The sequence below is a fragment of the Gossypium hirsutum genome, chromosome D06 (assembly GCF_007990345.1).
Source record: "Gossypium hirsutum isolate 1008001.06 chromosome D06, Gossypium_hirsutum_v2.1, whole genome shotgun sequence".
In the NCBI taxonomy this organism is placed as follows: domain Eukaryota; kingdom Viridiplantae; phylum Streptophyta; class Magnoliopsida; order Malvales; family Malvaceae; genus Gossypium; species Gossypium hirsutum.
The window spans coordinates 55796491-55819310 of NC_053442.1; positions in this window are offsets into that span (position 1 = coordinate 55796491).

Sequence of the window (22820 nt, forward strand, 5' to 3'; positions counted from 1 at the left end):
CATTTGGCCGTATCACCTACGCCTAGGTCATCCATCTTTTAGGGTTTTAAAGGTCATATTTCCTCTCTTTTTTTCCAAGGATTAGATATTGGTGAGTTTGATTGTGATATTTGTGAATTGGCAAAACACATTTGTGTCTATCTTCCTATTAGCAACACAAGAAGTTCTTAGCCTTTTTCATTAATACATAGTGACATAAGGGATCCTTCTACCATACCAAATGCTTTTGGGTCTTGTTGGTTTGTATCTTTAATTGGTGATTATTCTCGAGGTACATGGCTCTTCTTCCTTAAACAAAAATCTGACTTCAGCATTATTATTCCTAATTACCACTCAATGGTTCAAAACAAATTTAGGAGTTAGAATAAAAAGCTTTAGTACAGACAATGCTAAAGATTACTTCAACCAAAATTTTCCACTATACTTTCAATCATAGGACATTAAACATGATTTATCTTGTGTCATCATATCACAACAAGATGGGTTAGCTGAAAGAAGAAAAAAGGCATTTACACAACAACGCTCGTATTTTACCCTTTCAAGTGAATGTTCCCAAGTCCTTTTGGGGGTAAGTTGTTCTTAATGCCACGTACATGATAAATAAACTTGTTTAATGTGTATTAGACCCCTAAAAAAAGTCCCATAGAACTCAATAGTTTTTAGTTGCTTTTGAACCTCAAATGGTCTTTCACTTTGAGTATTTGGGTGTATTACCTTTGTTCATTCCCAAAACCAACATAGATAAAAACTAGATCCTTAAGCCATCAAATCTATCTTCCTGGGTTACTCACCCGCCCTAAAAAGATACAAGTGATATAATCCTTCATAAAAAAATGTTTACATCTTTGTTGATGTCACCTTTGTAGAAAATGCACCTTTTTTTCCTCTAAGTCCTATCTTCGGGGGAAAATTTCAATGATGGAAGATAGCACTTTTGAGTTTTTTGAATAATTTTAAACCCTCGATCTTCCTTCAACTTGTGTTGTTAAACCCGAGTCCTCTAAACCTATCACTTTCAAGTCGCCTAAATCTCGTGCTTTTGAACCCAGGTCCTCTAAAGTTACCAATTATGAGCCACTTGATTCTCGTGTTGTGAACTTGAGTCCTCTAAACCTATCACTTCTGAGTCACCTAATCCTGCCTCTGAACTTGTGTCATATTCCCTACCAACTAGCGTTGCTCATAATCTTTCACAATTCTTATGTGTATTTAAGGAGAAATATCATTTTAGAACTGACACAAGTTTAAGAATCCAACTCAAGCTCTGGGAATGAAATCATGGTAAGATTTAACCCCCTCCCCCTTTATACACACAAACTCTTGAAAAATCTATTGAACCAACAGATGACCTTAACCTCCCTATTGTTGTTAGAAAAGGTAGCAAAGAGTGCACTAAACATCCACTTTATCCTTTATCTTATTATGTCTCCTTGTAGCACCTATCACTAGCCTACAAGATGTTCATTGTTTCTAAGCCATTGTCAAGAAGAGAATGGATGGATGCCATGAGAGAGGAGATAAGTGCTTTAGAAAGAATAAAACATGGGAAATTGTTGGGTGTAATCCAATCTCTACCCCTAATAGTTCCAAATCTTAAGTTGGGAGGAGCTAAAGAATAATTAATTGTTGATAAAATGATGTATCAAAGGTTAGTTGGTAGGCTTATATATCTTTCTCATACTTGACTAAACGTATCTTACTCAATGAGTGTAATAAGTCAATTCATGCATGATTCAAAAGAACCTCATCTTCAAGCTGCTTATAGAGTGTTGCATTACTTGAAGTGGGATTTGGGGAAACGAATCTTGTTCTAAAAAAGTGATACTCTTAATCTTGAAGGTTACACCGGTGTTGACTATACGGGTTCCCCAGTGTATAAAAGAGAAATTTTAGGGTATTATACTTTTCTTGGAGGTAATCTAGTAACATGAAGGAGCAAGAAACAAAATATTGTGTTAAGGTCATATGAGAAATCAAAATTTAGGGTTATTCTGATTTAAACTACTATGGCTATAGATTATTCTAGATGATCCAAGAGTCAAATTAAAAGGTCTTATGAAGCTCTATAATGACAATAAACCAACTATCAATATTGCAAATAATCCTATACAACATGATAGGACAAAACATATTGAAATTGATAAACATTTCTTCTAAGAAAAATTAGATGATGGGATAATATGCATGTTATTTGCTTAATCAAAATTTCAATTAGCAAATGTCTTAACGAAAGGGATGAACAATTCAAGTTTCCATGAGCTTATATCAAAGCAGGGAATTGAAGACATCTTTTCCTCAACTAGAAATGTAGTGCTAAAATGCATGAGTGAGGGATTTGATTAGATATTATTTGATCAAGATATTTTTTTATATTATTTAGTCTTCTATTTTTTCCTTTGTGATGATGTAAAGGTAGATGGATAAAAATTTCAAATTTATTTTCTCCTTATATTGGTATGAATTACAATTTTTCATGATTTTCTAATTGAAACATTATAAACCTCTAATTAACAGAGGTAATTTTCTTATTAATAAGATTAAGAATGGTGTAACACCCCTAACCCCAAACTGTCGCCAGAACAGGGTTACGAGGCATTACCAGACATATCAAACAATTTGCGGATAATTCATAATAAAATAACATTCGTAATATAATTGTATAACTAAGTCCATGTAATAAACTTTTGAAATCCAAAACGTGAAATAAAAGTGAAATGAAACTCGTTCAAGTACTCTAAATTTTTTTTACCCAAATTTCGGCAGCATTTCTGCTTCTTTTCACATAAAACCCCCTGCAATTAAAAACCATATCATTTCCAATCACAACCAATTCAACCAATTCATTTCACATTCTCAATTTCTATTCCAAATACCTTCTAATCAACTTAATCAACATAATATCAATTTAAATTTAACAATATACTAAATTAAATAAAAATAATTAAACTTCTTTCATTTTAATGCATAAACTTATAATACTAACATTTTTTTAACCATTTATATTAAAAATATAATAAACTTTATACACATCCTATGTACATGCCACATTATCAAAAGAAAATATATTTCACCAAAAGTTTGCTGAAGTCGGGTCTGGCTTTGAATGCTGGTTCAGTACTTGACTTCTACAATCTGCGCACGGAAACAACCGTACGCTGAGTATGCATATACTCAGTGTTATCACTATAATTCAATTTATAATTAAATACATTAAATCACACACATACTTTTTATTACAATTATCACTACTAATAAACAATTCAATCTTTTTATATTATCAATTAATTATATATATAAATATCATTCTTATTTCTTTATTTCAAATTTCACTTTTCACATATACTATATCATTCGAGATTAGTTTTATCAGTAAATTTATTTCATTTATCCCTATTAACTTGACTCGGACTTGGCGGATACACGGATTCCAACCAAACACACCAGTAGCAGTAATCAGTAACGGTAATAGTATTCGACATACAAAGTGCCGAATTGGTAACGGTAACAGTAATAGTAACAGTATTCGACACACAAAGTGCCGAATTGGTAACAGTAACAATATTCAACACACAAAGTGCCGAATCGGTAACAGTAATAGTAGTCGGCACATAAGTGCCTGATCAGTAAGCCGGTAAATACCCCGTACTCTTCCATATCCTATGGCATGCCAACTATATCCGACTAGCCCAACTAGTTAATAGGGTATTTAATTCACTTTTCAATACAATTTCCATCTTAGTTCAGTATCAATTATAAATTCCTTATTTCGATCAGTTTCACAGTATTACAGTAAATTATTACTTCAGTAATTTCACAATTCAATGCATTATATATATATATAACAATATTCAGTATTTTCACAATTCACTCAGTACTCAAAACAATATCCAGTATTCCAATAAATCAGTTCAGTATTAGTTTCAATTTCAATACCATATTATAAATTTATCATTTATTAAACACTTACCTTAAGATACTTACCACACATAATTAGCAAATTAAATACTTAATAATAATAAAGTTTGAATTATAGTGATACAAACCGTGATTCTCGTGTCTATTCCTCGTCCACTTTTTCTTTTCCTTTCTTCGTGGATGCCTCGGGTGCGATATTAGCTACGAAAAAAATTAAGATAATTTTCATAATCATTAATACAATATAATTTAACTACTGAAATTTTTATCTAACTTTTACTTTAATTCTAATTTAATCCTAACTAAACCTATATATTTTTCTTTCTCAATTCATACCTTTTTACTACTTAATTTCCTATCAAACTCACATTTAACTATCTAATCTTTATCATATTTTCATAATTTCGAATTTATTTCAATTTAATTCCTAAAATTCAAAACTTATAGTTTAGTTTACAATTCAATCCTTTATTCAATTCCAATTAAAATTTCTATCAAATAAACCCTCAATTCCATCATTTATTCAGCATAAACCCTACTCAAAAAAAATCTATCAACTTTCAAAATTTCAACTTAAATCCAAGAGTATTTCACTCTAGGATTCCAAAAATATCAAATTTAAAAGGAAAGGACTTGATTAAACTTACCTTTAAAGCTTTAAAGCCTTAAACCCAAATTTTTCCTTTCTTTCTCTTTTTCTTTTTCTTTCTTTCTTTCTCCCCTGTTTCTTCTCTGTTTCGTCTCCTTCTATTCGGTTTCTTTCTTTTCTTTTGCTTTGTTTTATTTTACTTTATGTTTAATTAATTAATTATAAGTATTACAAATGTATGTATTTTATTAATACACCTGTATTAAATCATCATCATACACTCGTCTTTATTTATTTTGTTTGTCAAATAAAAATCTCATAATATAATTATTTAATTAATTAATATCTTTTACTTAAATTTTAAGTAAATAATAATTATAATACAAGTGTGTATATATATATTATTACACTTGTACCATCTTTTCACCATACATTTGTCTTAATTTTAATTTATTCCATAATAAAATAATATAATTAATATAAATTACCATTTGAATAAATAATTACAATAATTATATACATATAATAATTATATATAACTTAAACAAAATCTTGGATTTAATGCATATATGACGCCTCTTTTCATGTAAATGGCTTAATTGCCATTTTTAGTCCCTATTATTTTCTTTTAATCTATAATTAAACTTTCACTTCTATTGCAATTTAATCATTTTTCCTAATTATTCTTAATTAGACTAAATTCACTTAATTAATACCTAATTAATCACACAACTAGTCTCGTAAATACTTCTAATAATTATTTTCGAACTCAATTCACTAAGACGGAGGCCCGATAATACACACACTTTTTCGGTGCCCACGGATTTTGGGTCGTTACAAATGGAGCTCTTCTAACAAGGTCTAAGGTATCAATTTCTTTTGATGAGTTGAATTTTCTTATTAAGTTTCTCTAAAAACAAGAATAAGGAGCTAATCCCTAATTCAATCAAGATATAATTGTGCATCATTAATGACTTGATCCTTGTCTAGGGAATCTAATAATTTGACGTTAGATCCAAACACCATGGGTGATAAAAGAACATGTGAGAAATTGGAGGCTTCAATCCAAACAACTATCTTGGAATCCGAAGTCAGGATGGAAGTTAGGAAGCACCAACTAACACCAATTGAAAGTTCTCTTTCAACTTTCAAATTTATTGTGTAACAAATAATAAGACAGGAATTGATAAATATTGTGTTGGTCAACTAGTCATGTTGAAGGCAAACAAAAATTCTTGATGACAAATAATGAACTTGGTAGTGGCAACTATACTGGAAGAACAATACCACACTTCACCAAGTTAGATTTCCCAATTTAAGATGGGTTTGAGGAACCTTTGATATGTTTTCTCCAATGTTAAAATTATTTTACCAACCAACAACATTTATAACAAATCAAGTTAGTCTAGTAGTTTTCCACTTGTTTGGGGAAGCCCAATTATGGTATTATAAAATCAAGCAATAAAAGTTAGATATCAATTTATACAAATTTACTTAGTTTTAAACATTGCATTTTGGCCTTCCAGTATGATGTAACATTTTTGAGGACCTGTTAATTTAAGGCAAACAAGTTATGCGTAGGAGTATCAATGACTTTTTTTTTTTGAATTGACTAACAAGTATTTTATTCACTACTAGACTAGTTGACTCCATTAATTTGGATGTAGAGGTGTAGCTGTTGACAAACCTTGTGCAAGCCATAAGCTTGGCCAAGGATTTTGAGAAAAAAAAAAGGAAATAGATTCTTGCGAGTTCACTTTGCAATTTCAAAACAGCATCCAGGATGGTCATCGAATCTAATAACTCAACAACTTCATCTCCAAAATTTGTCACTAAGGAAACACAGTTCAACTAATTCTTGAGTGTTTCTTCTCCATTTATTATGAAATTAATAAGGGTAGAAATGACAAAAATGCAATTCAAGAGATTATGCTATAATTATGAAGAAGTATTTGTTCAAAGGCATCAATGTAAGAAGCTATTTTCAATAGAAATTGAATGCAAAATAGACCAACCTATTCAAGGAAAACTTATAGAACCAACCACCTCTTTACATACAATAATAAAGAAACAAGGGTTTAATACAATGCAATTGTAGGCTATGATAATAATCATGCCTTACTAAGTTTGGTTGATTTTGGAAGCACCACAATTTCATTAGCTCTATTACTTCTACCATATTGGGATTCAACATCCATCCTTCAATCTAATCTATCGATTTCAATGGCAAAAGGAGAGAAAGTTTCTAGTGTCAACACATGTTGGGTTACGCAAAATTCATTATTAACCATCCATTTCTTGATGACTTCTTTGTGATTATATTTGATGGTTTTGATATTGTTTTAAATATCAAATGACTACAAATGTTGGGGCTAATCATATGAGATTTTAAACCTAAGCTATAAATTTTAACATGGACAACTCTTTCATAATGTTTTATGGGTAGCTTGCATTTAACCAATTACAATGCCATTGGCTTTAGGCCTTAACTTTATTGAAGGAATTAGACTAATTAATGAGAAAATTCATTGATTTATTTCATAAACCAGAAGGGCTGACACTATTGCAGAGTTGTGATCACTGCATACGCTTACGACATAAAACAAGACGAATAGTGACCTTATTGGTATCCATATTTACAAAACGGATGAAATTGAAAGCTAATTTGAATATATGTTGCAATAAGGAATTGTTTACTCATTCTAATCTCATTTTCTCGTCTCTAGTTTTATTGGTCCAAAAGTATGATGCATATGATGATTTTGTTTTAATTATAGATATCTCAATGCAAGGACCATCAAATACAATTTTTTTATTATCGTGGTAGACAACCATTGGATGAACTTTATGAAGCTTAATTTTTCATTAAATTAGACCTTTGTTCTAGATGTTTGACCAGCAAATACAATTTTTTTATGATCATGGTAGACAATCATTGGATGAACTTTATGAAGCTTAATTTTTCATTAAATTGGACCTTTGTTCTAGATTTTTCCTAAAGTTTATGGATTAAAAAGATTGCCCTTCGCATACAACATGACCATTTTGAATTTCTAGTCATGTCGTTTGGGCTTACCAATGCCCTTTACGTTTCAAGCATTAATGAATGAGATATTTTAGCAGCACTTATGTCACATTGTTTTTAATGCTCACCCACTAAGCACTTTGGTCGTGGATTGTTGGAACTTAATCAACGAGGGTTGGGTTATCGAAGTCAAACATACCTTTAGAGAAGGCAACAAATGTATAAATCATCTCGTAAATATGGTGCAGAACAATAGTGTTGGTCTAGTCTTATTAGATTCTTCGCTATTGAGCATTACCCCATTACTATAAATTGATGCTTATGGTAGAGGTGAACTTCATTTGTAATTCTTTTTTATCCTCTTTGTACTAAAAAAATATGGAACATTTGCTACACCTAAAAATTATGTTTGATTTTCAATGAATGCATTATTTTAAAAAAAAAAATCTAAACACTCCTTTAGTGAAACTCAAGTTGCATATTTGGGCCATATCATTTTAACTACCGTTGCATCTATCGATCCTATAAAATTTTTGGCTATTTCCACCTGACCCCAACCTAGTAAACTACATCATTACATGGTTTTCTTATTCGGTTAGGTATTATTGAAAATTCATCATGAATTATGGCCAAGTTGCAACTCTAGTGACTAGTATGATCAAACAAAATGCTTTTTAATGGACAAATACAAGGTGTTGTTGCATTTAACGCTCCAAAAAGGCTTTAATTGTTGCTTTAAAGATACAAATGTCAAATTTAAGGAGAAACTTGTGATAGATTGTGATGTTTTGAGAGGTGAAATTGGACTTGTCCTTTAACAATAAAGTCACTTGGTTGTCTTTTTCAGCTAAAATTTGTCAAAATGTCATTTAAAGTTAGCTTCTTATGAATGGGACTTGATCAGGTTGACTAAGGCAATCTAACATTAGCGCCTTCATTGTGACGATACTCATTTCTTTTTGAACCAACCTCTACATCTTTTGTTAGAATTAAGTCACCCGAATCCTTATTTAAATAAAATATTGTGGTAAAATAAAATAAAAGTAAAATCCCTATAGAATTATGCTTCTTTTATTTTATTTTAGAATAAGGTTTTTTAAACCTTATTAAACTCTATCTATTTGATATTGATTAGAATAAGGTGTGTCACTACTATTAGAATATGGTTCTACAAGCCTATAAATAGACATAGTCTACTCCTCTTGTAATTAATTTGAATTCAACATAGTGAATTTTCTTCTCCTCTGTCCATGGTTTTTTCCCGAAAGGGTTTCCACGTAAAATCTGTGTGTTCTTTATTTTTATTTCTACTTCTATTTTCTTTGTGATATATTGTCATTACTGATATTCTATTTTTACAAATTGGTATCTGAGCATCTGGGTTGTTCATCTCAATCACGGTAATGGCGTTTTTGAAGTATGAAATTCTGCTGTTAGATCGCAACACCAGATTTGCGTTGTGGTAGATAAAGATGTAGACAATTCTTACACAGGTAGATTTAGAGGAAGCCCTGCTAGGGGTAGATAAGATGCTTTCAACATTGACAGAGGAAGAGAAGAAACACAAGGATCGAAAGGCGTTAACACAATTACATCTGCATTTGTCTAACGAAATTTTGTAGGATGTGATGAATGAGAAGACCGCCGCTGGATTATGGAAGAGGTTGGAACAAATATGTATGTCAAAAACTCTAACTAGTAAGTTGCATATGAAGCAGCGTCTTTATGCTCATCGTTTGGAGGAATGTGCGTCTATGCTCGAACACTTGACAGTATTTAAAAAAATTCTTTCAAATTTGGAGGCCATGGAGGTTTAGTATGATAAGGAAGATCTAGAGTTGATTCTACTTTGTTCGTTGCCCCCGTCTTATTCAACCTTTAGAGATACAATTTTATATAGCCGCGAATCTCTCACAGTTGCTAAGGTTTATGATTCTTTAACCTCGTATGATAGGATGAAGCATCTTGTGGTTAAAACCGACTCTCAAGGAGAAGCTCTCATTGTTCGTGAGAGATAAGATCTGAATGCTGATGATGATCGTGGAAGGACACAGGAACGGAATCCTCGCGATAAATCTAAGGGTAGATCGAAGCCTTCAAATAGAGGTAAAACTTGTAACTTTTGCAAGAAGAAATGGCACATTAAATCTGAGTGCTATAAGCTACAGAACAAGATCAAAAGGGACGCTGCGAATCAAAATGGAAAACAAAAAAAAATTTGGTAAGGCTGATGTTGTAGAAGACTACAACGATGGTGAACGTCTAGTCACTTTTGTCAACAATTTTAAAGTGAGCGAGAAGTTAATCCTTGATTCGGGCTGCACCTTCTACATGAGTCCCAATCGGGATTGTTTTAAAACTTATGAAACAGTATCTAAAGGTATTATTTTGATGGGAAATAATGCTTCATGTAAAATTACAAGAGTTGGAACAATTAAAGTTAATATGTTTGATGGAGTTGTTAGAACACTTAGTGACATATAACATATTCCAGAATTAAAGAGAAATTTAATTTCGTTGAGTACACTTGATTCAAAAGGGTACAAATACACAGTTGAAAGTGGGGTTTTGAAGATTTCCAAAGGTTCTCTCGTTGTGATGAAAGGGCAGAGAAAGACTGCTAAATTATATGTTTTGTAGGGTTTTACTGTTACTGGTGATGTAGCTATCACATCCTCTTCCTTTCAAATGATGATATTACTAAAATTTGGCATATGCGCCTAGGGCATATGAGTGAGAATAGCATGGCAGAATTGAGCAAAAGAGGACTTCTTAATAGTCAAGGAATTTGCAAACTGAAGTTCTGTGAGCACTACATTTTTGGGAAGCAAAAGAGAGTTTGATTCACCAGAGGCATCCATAACACGAAAAGAACGTTGGAGTATATTCATTCTGATCTGTGGGGGCCATCCAGAGTGCCTTCGAGAGGTGGAGCTAATTATATGCTAACTTTTATTAATGATTTTTCCAGAAAAGTGTGGGCGTTCTTCCTGAAACAGAAAAGGGATGTGCTTTCCGCATTTAAGTCTTGGAAAACCATGATTGAAAAATAGATGGGAAAGCAAATAAAATATCTCCGCACAGATAATGGCTTAGAGTTCTGTTCTGATGAGTTTAATGAACTGTGCAAGTTAAAAGGGATCGTGAAACACTTGACAGTTCGTCATACTCCATAGCAAAACGACGTTGCAGAATGATCATGGAGAAGGTTCGATGTATGTATTCAAATGCCAACTTACCAAATTCATTTTGGGCCGAAGCAGCCTCTACTGCATTTTTTTTATCAACCGATCTCCATCCATTGCCATTGAGAAAAAAACTCCACAAGAGGTATGGTCTGGTAATCCTGCTGACTATTCTAATTTAAAGATCTTTGCTTGTCCTACGTATGCTCATGGTGATAATGGAAAATTGGAACCGAGATCCATTAAATGTGTTTTTCTTGGTTATAAAGCTGGTGTAAAAGGGTATAAGTTATGGTGTCCTAAAAATAGAAAAGTTGTGATTAGCAGAGATGTGGTTTTTGATGAAACTGTTATGCTACCTAACTTATCTCTTAAAGACTCTCCCAATAAAGAAAATCAAAAGCAAGTGGAGCATCAGATTAATACAGAATCTACAATAGAGTCAACTATTGAAGCCAGTACAAAAATTCAAAATAGAGTTGCTTCTTCACCATAGTACTCTATCGCCAAAAATAGAACTAAAGAGAAATTAAACATCCAAATAAATATGTCGAGACTGATTTATTGCTTACGCTTTAAATGTGGATGCTTGTTATGCAAGAGGAGATGGAATCACTACACAAAAATAAAACATGGGATCTTATGAAACTTCCTAAAGGTAAAAAAGTTGTTCGTTGTAAATAGGTGTTTAAGAAGAAAGAGGGGACTCCAAGAGTTAAAGAACCTAGATATAAAGCAAGGCTTGTTGCAAAGGGTTACAGTCAAATTCCAGGAGTGGACTTCACAGATATGTTCTCTCCAGTTGTGAAGTATAGTTCGATTCAAGCTTTGCTTAGTATTGTGGCCATACATGATTTGGAGCTTGAGCAGTTAGATGTAAAAACTGTATTTTTGCATGAAGAACATGAGGAGGATATTTACATGCAACAGCCAGAGGGTTTTACAGTCTCAGAAAAAGAGGACTATGTTTGCTTGTTGAAAAAGTCCCTTTACGATTTGAAATAATCACCAAGACAGTGGTATAAGAGGTTTGATTCCTTTATGACTTCTCATGATTTTAAAAGAAATAGCTTTGACAGTTGTGTTTACTTTAAGAAAAACAGTAATGGTTCTTTTATGTATCTACTCCTTTATGTTAATGACATGTTGATAGTAGCAAAATATAAAGGAGAGATAAGAAATGTCAAAGCCCAACTAAGTGAAGAATTTGAGATGAAAGATTTGGGACCAGCAAAGAAGATACTTGGTATGGAGATTTTCAGAGATAGAAAAGCACGTAAATTGTACCTAAGTTAGAAGGGGTACATTGAGAAAGTTCTTTGCAGATTCAATATGCAAAATGCTAAGCCTGTTAATACTCCTTTAGCAGCCCATTTCAGACTTTCATCAGCTTTGCTCCATAATCAGATAATGAGATTGAGTACAAGTCACATGTTCCATACTCTAGTGCAGTGGGATCTCTCATGTATGCCATGGTTTGTTCACGTCCAGATTTATCATATGCAGTTAGTGCAGTTAGCAGATACATGACAAATCTCAGTAAAGAACATTAGAAAGCAGTTCAGTGGGTTTTAAGATACTTACGAGGTACTATCGATGTTTGCTTACAGTTTGAAAGAACTAGAAATGGAGTCATTGGGTATGTTGATGTTGATTTTGCTGGAGACCTCGATAGAAGAAGATCTCTCACAGGTTATGTCTTTACAATCGGAGGTTGTGCAATCAGTTGGAAAGCCACTTTGCAAACCACAGTCGCTTTGTCTACCACTGAAGTTGAGTACATGACAATTACTAGGCTTATAAAGAAGCTATTTGGTTGAAGGGACTCTTTAGTGAACTCAATGAATACCTTCAAATCAATACAATATTTTGTGACAGTCAGAGTGTCATCTTCCTTACAAAAGATCAAATGTTTCATGAGATAACAAAATACATGAATGTTTGGTATCATTTTGTTCGTGATATTATTGCTCGTGGTGATATTGTTGTGAGCAAAATAAGTACTCATGAAAATCCTGCAGATATGATGATTAAGTCACTTCCTATAACCAAGTTTGAGCATTGCTTAGACTTGGTTGGTGTTCATTGTTAAAGATAAACCCTTAAGGGGTTTTACGGAAGAGGTGGAGAACTTGTTCGTTGAGAGTTTGCAATGAAGAATTTGTTCATTAAGAATTCGTGTCAATGTGGAGATTGTTAGAATTAAGTGACCTGAATCCTTATTTAAATAAAATAATGTGGTAAAATAAAATAAAAGTAAAATCCCTATAGAATTATGCTTTTTTTATTTTATTTTAGAATAAGGTTTTTTAAATCTTATTAAACTCCATCTATTTGATATTGATTAGAATAAGGTGTTTCACTCCTATTAGAATATGGTTTTACAAGCCTATAAATAGACATAGTCTACTCCGCTTGTAATTAATTCGAATTCGACATAGTGAATTTTCTTCTCCTCTGCCCGTGGTTTTTTCCCGAAAGGGTTTCCATGTAAAATCTATGTGTTCTTTATATTATTTCTATTTTTGTTTTCTTTGCGATATATTGTCATTACCGATATTCTATTTTTACATCCTTAAATATTTGTTAGAACAAAAGTTAACAATTTCCTCGTAAAAACATTGGATTAGTAAACTCATAAGTTTTAACTTTTATGAGGAATACAAAATTAGGCACTTGAATGCAACTACATATGCTTTATTTAAGGCATGAGGACAATATTAGGTTCATTTATGTTATTTCTATGTCTCATGTTTCCTTACTTGATGAGATAAGGGTGGATATACAACAATCAAAGGTTCCTCAAGGCATTGTGTCCAATATAGAATCAGGGCAATTAGGTATGGACTAGGCTATTAAGGACAACTTTATTTTCTACAAGAATCATGCATATCTTTTGCCTACATCTCATGTTGTGGATTCCATTTTATCTAGTTTCCATGACATCACTCATTAGGGAGTGAAGAAGACTTTGTAGTGCAACCGTTGATATTTTTATTGTGCTTGAATAAAGAATGTAATCCATAATTATGTTATTTCTTGCAAAGTTTATCAGCAGAATAAGGTTGAATAGTTGAGTCCATGGGCTTATTTCAACCCCTATCACTGTCAAATCAAGTTTAGGCTGACCTTTTTATGGACTTTATTGATATGCTACTAAATTGACATGGAAAAACATTCCTATTCATGGTGGTTGATTACTTTTCCAAGTATGCTCATTTTATTGCCCTCTCTTATCCTGATGATATTCTTTCTTTAGGTCAGTTTTTTCTATCAAGTGGTTCATTTGCATAAGTTGCTCGAACACATTGTTAGTAACCAAGATCTTACTTCACTAGTACTTTTTTTATTCATTTTTCACAATGAAATTTCAAGTTATTTATGGTTATACTCCTCCACAATTGCTCTCATATATGTTGGTTTGTCTAAGGTTGATGTTGTGGACCAATCATTAATAGCTCATGATGAGGCTTTATGATTCATATATGCAAAACTACAACAAGCCTAGCAATGCATGAAAACAACTGATGATAAAGGGTATTGGGATGTTGATTTAGTTTGGTTCCCTTATTTGGCTTCTTTTGCACCCCTATTGCCAACAGTCTTTCATTAGTCTTGTCATGCCCCGAATCGAGGCATAACAGATGTTGCACATTCGAATGATATAATCTCATGAATACGCAATGTTATCACTAATTAACTAAAATTTAAGTAAAATAAAATATTTAATATAAAATCAAAGGGTCATAATCTCATTAAACTTTTATAATTTTTGTAAAAAAAAAAGTTTCAAGATATGTAGTAGACTAATAAAGTCCAAAAATATAACTTAAGCTTCTTTAATAGTATTGAAAGTTTAAAAATTTTAAAACTTCTTGAAATCTCTAAAGAAATATAAAAATTATAAAATCGTCACTATCTAGACTTCCGCAATCACGATCGAAATCTAAACCTGTAAAATGTTAAAGGAAAGCATGAGTATAACTACTCAATAATTAATTAATTTCTAGTCGGTTGGGTTAAGCAAGCACAAAAGTATTTAGGTCAAAATGTTTGATTAAAGAACATGTATAACAAAATTTTGGGTAATCTCATCATATTTCAAAATAAATTTTCATCTAATAAACATAAAGAAATAAAAACGTAATTTCTAAGCATTTATAAAGATAAATATAGGTAATTCATCTCCTTTTACAAATTATGACCATTTTTACCTTGGTGACAGATATAAAAAAAACCATAATTACCCTAGTAGCATGGGTTGAAACAAAAATCCCTACTCTAAATTAGTGGCACGATTGAAAACGATTTCTAATAATAATAAAAAATGTCTATATGGCCAAAGTTTATCCCTTATTGGTAGGATCAGAACATAGTGTTCACGAGAAAATTCATAAATACAAAATAATTAGATTACCCATAATGTGTCTTAAACATGTACAAAAATTTATTCAATATATTAAAACATAATTCAATAACATTTTTCTAAAAACATATTCTATATACCAAGACATAATTCAACACCACATATATCAATAACTCAAATTCAATAATGTATTTCTCAAAAATAGATCATGAAAATAAATTTAAGTATGAAAGCATGAATTTCAATAACAAAAATATAATTATGGCAATTTAAGAATCATACTTGCATGCTTAATCCAATCTTCATAAAGCATGGATAAAATTTATATATATTGTACATAATGTAAAACTTTAAGAATGATTTTTGGGAGTTCAAAGTAGAAGGAATATTGATCACTTACTTGATTAGCTAAACCAAGACTTGAGAGGCGATCAAGAAAACCTCCTAGTATCATAAATTTTAATAATGATATTCCCAAATCAAAATTTAACCAAGATTTTATAAATTAAAACAAACGAAATCTCGCTGGTCATATTAAGATATTATGGTCACGTGGCGATCATTATCAATGTTTTTCACATTTGAACTGGTAATTGAACTGATTAGATAATTGATTTTCGATTAAATTAATGCGATGAGTCCGACTGCGAGTACAATTGGTTCAAATGTGAAAATAAATAAACATTTAGATTAGATATCACTAATAATGAGTTGCATCAAAAGTATTTCCTATTCGATTTTGCTTAATGGGATTCAAGGTTCAAATTTTAAGCCGACCAGAGGATTGAGACAAAGAGATCTTCTAAGTCCTTATTTGTTCATAATTTGCGCAGAGAGGTTCTCGAAATTACTGAATATCGCTAAAAGGGACAGAAAAATTGGTGGGGAAAAGATAGGAAAGGGGTCTTTCAATAAACCATTTATTTTTTGCAGATGACAATATTCTCTTTGGGGAAGCTTCACTAGGTAGAGCAGCAACAATGGAAACAGTGGTGAACGAATATGAAAACATTTTAGGTCAACTTGTGAATTTTGATAAATCGTTAATTTATTTCAATAACAATGTTGATAATGGGGTCAAGAGCCAGGTAGGAAATATTTTAGGGGTACGAATCACAAATAATCCGAAGAAATATCTTGGCCTACCAACTATGGTTGGGAGACGAAAAAAGAACGCTTTTGTTGAATTTAAAGAAAATTTTCTGAGAAAAATAAAGAGTTAGAGCATACGAAATTTATCAATGGGTGGGAAAAAGGTCTTTATTAAATCAGTATTGCAAGCCATTCCAATTTATGCGATTCAATATTTTTTATTACCAAATACTTTAGGTCGTGAGTTAGAATCTTTAATGAGTAGATTTTGGTGGCGCAATTTAAAATCTAACAGAGGCATTCATTGGACCAATTAGAGGGATATGTGCATCCCAATGGCGCAAGGAGGGAGCGGGTTTAGAGATCTATCAAAGTTCAATGTAGCCCTGTTGGCAAAACAGGGGTGGAAGCTAATGTCAATCCTGACAGTCTACTTACACAAGTGATTAAAACAAAGTATTACCCACATGGGGATTTCATGAGTGCAAGGTTGGGTTCTTACCCTTCATTTACCTGGCGTAACATTTGGGGAGCTCGTAGACTACTAGAAATGGGAACCGGGTGGAAAATTGGGAATGGAGAATTGGCTAATATTTGGAATGATGTGTGGGTGCCTAAACCTGGAGAAGGAAAATAGAGTGTCAGCATATTAATGTAAGCTACTCAACAATTTTGATTTAATTAATAAAGAATCGGTTACCTGAAACGTAGAGGAAATCAACAACTTGTTCAACAAAGAGCAAGCAAAAAAAGATACGTTCCATTCCTTCAGTGAATATCTCACAGCCAGACGAGGTAGTGTGGAGAGGTGACATTTTGGGAACTTATACAGTTAAAAGTGGGTATAAATGGCTAATTATAGAAGAACAGAATTTGCTAGGCAATAGTGACATAATTTAGAATGTAAATGCGAAAAATTACTTTACAACCATATGAAACCTTAAGATACACAGCAAAATGCGTATAAATCTCTAAAAATTAACTAACAATTTCTTACCTACCCTAAGTAATCTAAAGTACAAAAGACTTAAGAGATAAAGCAGTCTGTCCAATCGGAAATGAAGAAGAAGAAATAGTGGCTCATCGTTTTCGAGATTGCAAGCTGACAAAACAAGTCCTTCAAGAGACGGGTGGTTTTCTAGAGCACAAACACAGAGCAAATTTGGAAATATTGGTTAGTAACAGAATTTTCTTACAAAAGAATTGAAGATTGTATAAACATTGCTATAGCATTCTGGGTAGTATGGTTTAGCAGAAACAAGTTTGTACACAAAGGGGTAAAAGACACGACACAGAATATAGTGGGATTATTGAAGTTATGGTCAGCATGCAGCAACCAAGACTGTCAAAGGCACTACATGCAGAAGCTGCTGGTTCACCTAGTCAGCAAGTTGTTTATGTTTCATTTTGTAATTCTAAGTTAGAGTAATGTAACTTAGTTGCTTTATAACTATGTTAGGTTTATGCTTGATGTAATTTTGATGTTGATTGAGCTGATAAATCAGCTTTGTTTATTTGTTCAAGCTAACTAGCACAAGTTACTATGTGTATTAGTGGTAGTAGGTGAAGTTTAGGTCAACCTACTGTTTTGTCAAGATTGTAAACTTGTTTATGTATTGGCTTTGTGCCATTTTTGAAGTTTGAGGAATGAATTCAACAAGTTTTCATCCATATGCTCTCCATTTTTAGTTTTGCTTAAAAATCCATTTGAGTTTTCTGCTTTGTTTCTCCTACAAGTCACGAGACTTGCCAAACAAGCATTCTGCTGAAGCTTGCTGCTGCTGCTCTTGCACCAACAATTGGTATCTAGAGCCGTATTCTTAGAGGACCTGTTGTAGTTCAGCATCAAAACGATGGCATCATCAGGTTTTTCACCAGCTTCACCACCTGTCTTCAATGGAGAGGGCTTCAACATTTGGGCAGTTAAGATGAGGACTTACCTGCAGGTATTCGACCTATGGGAAGTTGTCAACTCAGATGCTGAGCCAGCACCTCTTCGAGCTAATCCAACAGTTGCTCAAATAAGGCAACACACTGATGAAAGAACAAAAAGGCACAAGGCCATGTCATGCATACAGAATTGTGTGACAGATGTGATCTTTATGAGGATCATGGCCTGTGAAACACCAAAGGAGGCTTGGGACAAGCTGAAAGAAGAATTTCAGGGGACTGAGAAAACAAGGCAACAACAGCTGCTCAACTTGAGAAGAGATTTCGAAAATCTCAAAATGAAAGAGGAAGAAACAGTTAAGCAGTACTCAGATCGGATTATGGCTGTTGTAAACAGCATAAGGCTCCTAGGAGAGCAATTCAGTGAAGCTAGAATGGTTGAGAAAGTCATGTCCACTCTACCAGAGAGGTATGAAGCTAAAATTTCATCCCTAGAAGACTCAAGGGACTTGACAACTATCTCCTTAACTGAGCTAATCAATGCCTTGTATGCACAAGAGCAAAGAAGAGCCAGCAGACAAGAGGAGCACCAGGAAGGGGCTTTTCAAGCCAAAGAAGCCTCGAGCATCAAAACTCATAAAGGCAAAAAGTTCTGGAAAAACAGGCCTAAGGCTGATGCTGCTAGGAGCAGTGACCAACTCTGCAGACATTGTAAAAGAGCTGGTCATCCAGAAGATAGATGCTGGTTTAGACCAGATGCAGTATGCCAACACTGCAAGAAAAAAGGCCATGCTGAAATAGTTTGCAAGAATAGAAGCAAACCAAGACAGAATCAATTTCAGCAACAAAAGGTAGAAGCTCGAGTAGCTGAAGAAAACAGTGATCAAGAAGAACATGTTTTTGCTGTGTCATGTGCAGCAAATCAGAAAAAGGGTTCAAAGGGCTGGCTTCTAGACAGTGGGTGCACAAACCACATGTCACCAGATGTAACTATCTTCAAAACCCTGGACAGAACCTGCAAAACCAAAGTAAAAATTAGAAATGGTCAGTTAATCAATGCTGAAGGAAGAGGAGATGTGCTGATTCATACCTCTACAGGTGGCAAAATCATTTCAAATGTACTATTGGTACCTGAAATCGATAGGAACCTTCTCAGTATAACTCAACTACTTGAGAAAGGTTACTCAGTTGTTTTCAAGGAGAAAGAATGTCAAATTTTTGATCCAAGTGGATCAAACCTCATAACAGTCACCATGACTGATAAATGTTTTGAAGTAGACTGGCCAGATGACTCACATTCAGCCTGCATAGCCTCCACTGATGACTCGAGACTCTGGCACCAGAGGCTTGGACATGCAAACTACAAATCCATAGCCCGCATGGTCAATGAAGGTCTGGCAGAAAATTTCATCGATTCAGTGAAGAATGATGAGCTTTGTGAGATATGTCAGCAAGGAAAATTGGCAAGATTGCCATTTCCAACAAGCACAACATGGAGAGCATCAGAGAAGCTTCAGCTAGTGCATACAGATGTGTGTGGACCAATGAAGACTGAGTCTCTCAAAGGAAGCAGGTACTTTATTTTATTTATTGATGACTTAACAAGATACTGCTGGATTTATTTTCTAAAACAGAAGTCAGAAGTTCCATCTGTGTTCCTGAAGTATAAAGCTGCTGTTGAAACTGAGTCTGGTTGCAAACTTAGAGCAATGAGGTCAGATAATGGAACTGAGTACACCTCAGCTCAGTTCCAAGCCTACTGTGAAGAAGCAGGTATCAAACACCAGTTGACTAATGTGTATACACCCCAACAGAATGGGGTCAGTGAAAGGAAAAACAGAAGCTTGATGAACATGGCAAGATGTCTTCTGTTTGAGAAGAATTTGCCCAAAACTCTGTGGGCTGAAGCTGTTAACACAGCAGTCTATCTCCAAAACAGGCTCCCAACCAAGGCTCTGGCTGAGAAGACTCCATTTGAAGCCTGGTTTGGGTTTAAGCCATCACTGGCTCATCTCAGAACCTTTGGTTGTCTGTGCTACACACAAGTTCCAGCTGAGAAGAGAAGCAAGCTAGATAAAAGAGCTCAAGCAGGGATCCTGATCGGCTATAGCTTGGTTAAGAAGGGCTACAGAATCCTAGAACCTGCTACAAACAAGATATTGGTTAGCAGGGATGTTGTTTTCAATGAAAAAGGACACTGGAATTGAGAGAAGGCTGAACCAGAGGCAGTGGCTGAAGATCTCGCAGTGGACCAAGTTGAAAATGATGAAAACACACCTGAAATGGATGTAGATGATGTTCCAATCAGAGGCACTCGATCACTGGCTGATGTTTATGAAAGAGCACAAGTGGCTACTGTTGAACCAAGTTGCTTTGAAGAAGCAGAAAACCAGGAGGACTGGAAGCAAGCAATGATTGAAGAAATCAGAATGATTGAAAAAAATCAGACCTGGAGTCTGGTTGATAAACCAACAAACAGGAAGATTATTGGTGTCAAATGGGTTTATCGAGTAAAGAACAATGCTGATGGTAGCCTAAACAAGTTAAAGGCTAGATTGGTTGTGAAAGGTTTCAGTCAAAGGTATGGGTCAGACTACCTGGAAACCTTTGCACCAGTGGCCAGGCTAGACACTATCAGACTGCTAGTTGCCTTAGCAGCACAAAAACAGTGGCTGATACACCAACTTGATGTGAAATCAGCATTTCTGAATGGATTCCTTGAAGAGGAGATTTATGTGGAGCAACCTCAAGGTTTCAAGGTGTCTGGCAAGGAAGAAATGGTGTACAAGCTCAACAAAACCTTGTATGGCTTGAAACAGGCTCCAAGGGCCTGGTATAGCAGAATAGATGGCTATCTGACCAGTCAAGGATTTGAAAGAAGTCTTAGCGAGCCAACTCTGTATGTTAAATCAACTAGTGCTGAAACTCAGCTCATTGTCTCAATATATGTCGATGACCTACTGGTGACAGGAGGAGATCATGAGATGCTAAGCAGCTTTAAAGTCAAAATGCAACAGCACTTTGAAATGTCAGACTTGGGATTGATGTCTTACTTCTTAGGCATGGAAGTAACCCAAGCTAAGAATGGGATTTGGCTAAGTCAAAAGACCTTTGCTATGAAGGTTCTCAACAAATTCTCAATGGAGAATTGCAAAGCAACCAGCACACCAGTTGCTGTTGGAGAAAAACTCTCGAGCCAAGACAAGCATGAAAAGGTTTGTGAAACAACCTATCGAAGTCTAGTTGGATGTTTGTTGTATTTGACTGCTACTAGACCTGACATAATGTATGCTGTGAGTCTACTCTCGAGGTTTATGCATTGTTCAAATGAAAGTCATTTTAGAGCTGCAAAAAGGGTTCTGAGATACATCAAAGGAACTTTGTCCTATGGAATGCAGTTTACCAAGGCTGAGAACTTGAAGCTAGTTGGATATTGTGACAGTGATTGGGCTGGTTCCTTGGATGACATGAAGAGCACTACAGGTTATGCATTCAACATAGGCTCTGCTCTGATTTGCTGGAGCTCAAAGAAGCAGGGAGTAGTGGCTCAGTCGACTGCAGAAGCAGAATATGTGGCTGCTGCTGCAGCAGTCAATCAAGCCATATGGCTTAGAAAAATTTTGAAAGATATCAATCATGAGCAAAAGGAAGCAACTGAGATAATGTGTGACAACCAATCAGCAGTTGCTATTGCAAAGAATCCTGTTTTTCATGGAAGGACCAAGCACTTCAACATCAAACTTCATGCAGTTCGAGAAATGGAACAGGCTCATGTTGTTAAGCTGATACATTGCAGTTCTGAAGAGTAAATTGCTGATATTTTAACAAAAGCACTAAGTGTTTCCAAGTTTCAACACCTGAGAGCTAATATGGGAGTTTGCAACATGCTAACCAAGGAGGAGTATTGAAGTTATGGTCAGCATGCAGCAACCAAGACTGTCAAAGGCACTACATGCAGAAGCTGCTGGTTCACCTAGTCAGCAAGCTGTTTATGTTTCATTTTGTAATTCTAAGTTAGAGTAATGTAACTTAGTTGCTTTATAACTATGTTAGGTTTATGCTTGATGTAATTTTGATGTTGATTGAGCTGATAAATCAGCTTTGTTTATTTGTTCAAGCTAATTAGCACAAGTTACTATGTGTATTAGTGGTAGTAGGTGAAGTTTAGGTCAACCTACTGTTTTGTCAAGATTGTAAACTTGTTTATGTATTGGCTTTGTGCCATTTTTGAAGTTTGAGGAATGAATTCAACAAGTTTTCATCCATATGCTCTCCATTTTTAGTTTTGCTTAAAAATCCATTTGAGTTTTCTGCTTTGTTTCTCCTACAAGTCACGAGACTTGCCAAACAAGCATTCTGCTGAAGCTTGCTGCTGCTGCCTCTTGCACCAACAGGGATTCATCAAGGCTTATTTAACAGATAATGCAGATGGAAGAAATGACAGAGTTTAATCACATGAAAGAAAAGGAGAAATGGGTTCCCCTATAAGGCGAACTAGTCAAAGCCAATTTTGATGCATCTTTTCAGCAACAACTAAAAAAGGCCATTGGGTGAATTATTATAAGCAATATTGAGGGGTTAGTAATAGGAGCTTGTACTTATCCATGGGAGAACGTCTGGGATCTTAACACTGCTGAAGCTTGGGTCTGCCTTCAGGTCGTTGTTTTTGCAGAGTAACTGTAACAGCCTGGTTTAGACCCTAGTCGGACAGTGGTTTCAGGACCACAAATTCGAGTTAAAAATATTTTTAATATTATT